Raw genomic sequence first — 6,000 nt, 5'->3', positions numbered from 1 at the left:
GAGACTGCATCCGATTCCCCAAGACACCAAGGCTCTCGGGATGGGAACAGGCAAATCGTCGTCGTTCTTTGCTGAGCCTGCGGGCTGAGGTCACCAGAACGAATCTGGGCCCAGCAGGTGCCAAGGGCTCGACCTCCCGCCTTGCATCCGGCAGGCCGCACACACCCCTCGGAAGTCGGCGAGATCGCTGAGGCAAAGCGACTCCAGGGCGCAGAGACCCACACGCGACGCTCTAAAGGAAGTGACCTTTAGGGGCTGTTACTCTCAGACCAGGCCCAGCAGCACCCGGCGCATTTACGTCGGATCTGACCCCTGCAAGCACCGGCGCGACCGCGCTAGCGGCTGGGTACACGCGACGGTCCCGCCCACTGCGACCTGACTCGGCCAATCCCGGGTGCCGCATGCTGCGGCCGCCGGAAGTGGACCTACGTCATGCAGGTCAGTCGGTAGGTTTCCGGCGCCCAGCGGCCCGTGGGAGTTGTGTCTGGTGGCCCACGCTGGGGGGGCTTTTCACACTGGTGGGCGCAGAGGCGAAGCCGTTCCCAGGGCCCCTCACAGACCTCGGTGTCAGAATTTCCCCCCTTGCACCAGCGCCGCCTCAAATGTCAGGGCTCGCCCACTCTTCTCCGGTCTCGCCGACATAACCTTTTGGGGGCTCCAGAGGGGAAATTTGCCGTTTCTGCCGGACCGCTCTAGAGCGTGCCTGAACCCGGCCTTTATGGGATGTTGACAGCTACGTTTATTCAGTGCCCCAGAGGCCTTCTTTATGCCCAGTAACTACAATTTAAATTCCTCCTCTGCTTCATTTTGTAGTCGTCTCGTGAATTTGACGTGAGAAATAAGATTAAAATAGGAATAAGAAATTAGTTGAAATCACATTGTAGAGTTCTGCAAATGTAAAATATTAATTTATAGCAATAAAGCAGGCTGTCAAATAACAGAGGATGAAAGCAGGATAATACTTGGTCAGAACCTGCTGTGTGCCAGGGGCTGTGACAGATGCTGGGGATTCAGCAACCACCAAGACAAGAAGGTTCTCCCGGCGTTCACAGGACTAGGGGAAGACACAATAAATAACTAAAGGCAAAATGCTAGAATGATGGGCTCTCTCTCAAGATGAAATATAGAACATGATTTTTTTTTTATTTTTATTTTATTTTAAGACGGAGTTTCGCTCTTGTTGCCCAGGCTGGAGTGCAATGGTGCGATCTAGGCTCACTGCTACCTCCGCTTCCCGGGTTCAAGCGATTCTCCTGCTTCAGCCTCCCGAAAGTAGCTGGGATTACAGGTGCCTGCCACCACGCCCGGCTAATTTTTTTGTATTTTTAGTAGAGACAGGGTTTCCCCATGTTGGCCAGGCTGGTCTGGAACTCCTAACCTCAGGTGATCCACCCGCCTCGGCTTCCCAAAGTGCTGGGATTACAGGTGTGAGCCACTGCACCCAGCCGAGAATGATTTATTTTAGAGTGTTTACTTAATGAGATTCCTAATGTAAGAGTGACCCATGGAAAAATAATAACTTGGCAGCAGTTTTTTTTTGCCGCTAAGATCAGGACAATTCTGAGGGGAGTTTTTTTTTTGGAACGATGACCAGATGGCCATGGGTGGCTATTACTAACACTGTCAACGCCATTTCTCTGTTATTGCCTTGTGACCTCCACAGGCAGAGCAACATTTCATCATTAAAAGTTGCAACTGCTACGAGAAGCTACGTTCCTTGAAAACAGAGTTTTTGGCCAGGAATAGTTGCTTATGCCTGTAGTTCCAGCTACTTGGGAGGCTGAGGCAGGAGGATCCCTTAAGCCCAGGAGGTGGAGGCCAACCTGGGCAACATAGCCAGACCCGGTCTCTAAAAATGAAATAAAACCGGCAGTTTCTTCCTTCGTACCTCCCGCAGTGCATAAAGAGTTGTCAAATGTTGAGTTAAAAAGGTAGTGGATAGGATGGGGCGGTTCTGCCTGGAAATTGGAGACTGAACTAGGAAGTGTCTTCATTGTCAGTACTACAGCAGTATTTTTTGGTAAATGGTTTAATTTTTTGGTTTTATCTTATGAATGTGTGATGAGAAATATGCATGAACTATAGAGTGTCTTGAGTGTAACTGACTTTTAATATTGACAGTATATGGTGGGTAGAGTGTGAAATTTAGCATCAGAAATCTGAATTTGACCAAGACTGCAGGACCTTATACAGTCATTTCACCCTTCTGGACCTCAACCTTCACATCTGTGGAAGGAAAATTGTAACACCTGCCAGGAAGTCAATATATAATGTCTAAAGATGATAAATGAGAAATAAAATATTAGCATACTGTTTCAAAATACTGATACACTACCAGAAGAAACAGTTGAAAGAATTGAAAATACTTGCTTCTGGGGAGCAGGGCTGAGGGGAAGGACTGAGTTAGAGGGCTGCTGCTGCATGGATTCACTACTGCTCTGTAGCAAAACCTGGCTGCTACAGTTCACCGTTGGGTTGTAGTAACTCTGTTTCAGGTTGTTAGTTGTGCAGGTTGGCTAGGGCCGCTCTGTTCCACATGTTCATTCTGAAACCCAGGTTGAGGGAACAGCAGCAACTTGCCTGGGGGAAAAGCTCTTCTTACAGCAATTCAAAAGTAGAAGAGCACAACCTAATAATCAGGGCAGACTTTTCAAGGCTTTGTTACAGGTGTCTGTTAACATTCCACCAAAACAAGACCAAACCCAAAATCAAGGGACAGGAAGTAGACTCCACCCATGCAGGTGGAAGGGGAGTGACTATTTCTGAAAAATAATCCAATCTGCCGCAAGTAATACTTGACTTTTTAAAACTGTGCAGTGTATTCACTTGGTAAGAATTAATGCTGACTGTGGTCCATTTCAGGTCTTGATGGTGATGCGTGTGTCTCAGGAATGTTAACTCCAGTTCATTCTCTCTGGCTCTCACTGCTGAAACATCTGTCATCTTTAGGCTATCGTGGCTGTCTCATGCTGTAGCAGACCAGGAGCAGGAGCATTGGTGACTCCTTTTAGGAGTTTACCACGGGGCCCGGGCTCGGTGGCTCATGCATGTAATCCCAGCACTTTGGGAGGCCGAGGCTGGTGGATCACTTGAGGTCAGGAGTTTGAGACCAGCCTGGCCAACATGGTAAAACCCTGTCTCTACTAAAAACACAAAAAATTTAGCTGGGCGTGGTGGCGCTTGCCTGTAACCCCAGCTACTCAGGAGTCTGAGGCAGGAGAATCACTTGAACCCCAGAGGCAGAGGTTGCAGTGAGCTGAGATCATGCCCCCACACTCCAGCCTGGGTGACAGAGAGACTCAAAAAAAAAAAAGAGTTTACCACGCAGACTGGATCAAAAAAGCCTGTCTTCTTTTGGTTTTCCTTCCATCTAACTGTATCCCTCCTTGGTTCTAGAAGCACACATCTGACCACTTGTCTTTCCTCTCTCTCTGTCATTCCTGTTTTCCACACTCCTTCACAGCTGCTTCCTTTGCAAATAGCCAAAAGTGAAGTCATTCCAGAACTCCTAGAAGTTTCTTCTTAAATGTCATATGATTAAAGACATTTCAAACTTTTGCACAAGTTCAGTGTTCATCAATTATTCACTTTTTTTTTTTTTTTAGAGACACAGTCTCGCTCAGTCATCCAGCCTGGAGTGCAGTGGCATGACATCACGACCCACTGCAGCCTTGACCTCCTGGGCTCAAGTGATTCCCCCGCTGCGCTGTCAGCCTCTCAAGTAGCTGGGACCATAGGCATGTAATTTTTTAAATTTTTTGTAGAGACAGGGTCTTGCCATGTTGTCCAGGCTGGTCCCCAACTCCTGGGCTCAAACAGTCCTCCCGCCTCGGCCTCCCAGAGTGTTGGGATGAGACACCGCGCTCAGCTCCAATTTTTAAAATTAAATAAAATAACACACTCACCATCATTGTAAGAATCACATGAAATATACCAAAGTGCTTTGTAAACTAACAAAAAATTTATTTCTTGAAATAAATGTGGCCAGGTGCAGTGGCTCACAACTGTAATCCCAGCACTTTGGGAGGCTGAGGTGGGCAGATCACTTGAGGTCAGGAGTTTAAGACCAGTTTGGCCAACATGGTGAAACCCCGTCTCTAATAAAAACACAAAAATTAGTTGGGCATGATGGTGCACGCCTGTAGTCCCAGCTACTCGGGAGGCTGAGGTACGAGAATTGCTTGAACCTGGGAGACAGAGGTTGCAGTGAGCCGAGATGGTGCCACTACACTCCAGCCTGGATGACAGAGCAAGACTCTGTCTCAAAACAAAAACAAAACAAAGAAAATAAACGTGATTTTTTTTTTTTTTGAGACAGAGTCTCGCTCTGTCACCCAGGCTGGAGTGTAGTGGTGTGATCTCAGCTCACTTCAGCCTCTGCCTCCCAGGTTCAAGCAATTCCCCTGCTTCAGCCTCCTGAGTAACTGGGACTACAGGTGCGAGCCACCACGCCCAGCTAATTTTTGTATTTTTAGTAGAGACCGGGTTTCACCATGTTGGCCAGGATGGTCTCGATCTCTTGACCTCGTGATCTGCCCACCTCGGCCTCCCAAAGTGCTGGGATTACAGGCATGCACCACCGCACCTGGCCAGAAACGCGATTTTAATATCTAAATTGAAACCTTAAAAACACTGATGTATTTAGGCCAGGAGCTGTGGCTCACACGTGTAATCCCAGCACTGTGGGAGGCCGAGGTGGGCAGATCACTTGAGGTCAGGAGTTTGAGACTAGCCTGACCAACATGGTGAAAGCTCATCTCTACTAAAAATACAAAAATTAGCCAGGCATGATGGCAGGTGCCTGCAATCCCAGCTACTCTAGAGGCTGAGGTGGGAGAATTGCTTGAACCTGGGAGGCGGAGGTTGCAATGAGCTGAGATTGCACCATTGCACTCCAGCCTGGGCAACAGAGCGAGACTCTGTCTCAAAAAGAAAAAAAAAAAGAAAAGAAAAGAAATTACTAGAAGAAAACACTGGGGGGGGCCAGGCGCGGTGGCTCACACCTGTAATCCCAGCACTTTGGGAGGCTGAGGCAAGTGGATCACCTGAGGTTAGGAGTTCGAGACCAGCCTGGCCTACATGGTGAATCCCTGTCTGGACTAAAATACAAAAATTAGACAGGCATGATGGAGGGTGCCTGTAATCCCAGATACTCGGGAGGCTGAGACAGAGAATCGCTTGAACCCAGGAGACAGTGGTTGCAGTGAGCCAAGATTGTGCCACTGCACTCCAGCCTAGGCGGCTGAGCGAGACTCCATCTCAAAAAAAAAAAAAAAAAGAAAAGAAAAGAAAGAAAACACTGGGGAAATGTTCCAGGGTATTGATGTGGGCAAAGACCTCAAAGCACAGACAACGAAAGCAAAAACAGACAAATGGAATTACATCAAACTAAAAAGTATATGCACAGCAAAGGAAACAACAAAGCAAAGAGACAACACACAGAATGGGAGAAAATATTTGCAAACTATCCATTTGATGAGGGACTAATGACTAGAATATATTAGGAGCTCAATAGCAAGAAAACAATCAGATTTAAAAGTGGGCAAAAGATCTGAATAGACATTTCTGAAGAGATACAAATGGCCAAGAGATATGAAAAAGGGCTCAATGTCACTAATCAGAGAAATGCAAATAAAGACAGTAAGATATCATCTCATCCCAGTTAAAATGGCCTTTATCAAAAAGGGAATAACATGCTGAGATGGATGTGAAGAAGGAACCTCATACACTGTTGGCGAGCATCTCAATTAGTGCAGCCACTATGGAAAACAATATGGAATCCTCAGACGATTAACTTCTGAGAAATCATAAGTTCTGGAATCATAACTACCATATGATCCAGCAATCCCACTACCGCTATATACCAAAAAGAAAGGAAGGGCCAGGCACGGTAGCTCACGCCTATAATCCCAGCACTTTGGGAGGCCGAGGCAGGCAGATCACTTGAGGTCAGGAGTTCAAGACCAGCCTGGCCAACATGGTAAAACCCTGTCTCTACTA

This window comes from Pan troglodytes, chromosome 1 (assembly GCF_028858775.2).
Source record: "Pan troglodytes isolate AG18354 chromosome 1, NHGRI_mPanTro3-v2.0_pri, whole genome shotgun sequence".
NCBI lineage: Eukaryota > Metazoa > Chordata > Mammalia > Primates > Hominidae > Pan > Pan troglodytes.
This window is presented reverse-complemented; position numbering follows the sequence as displayed.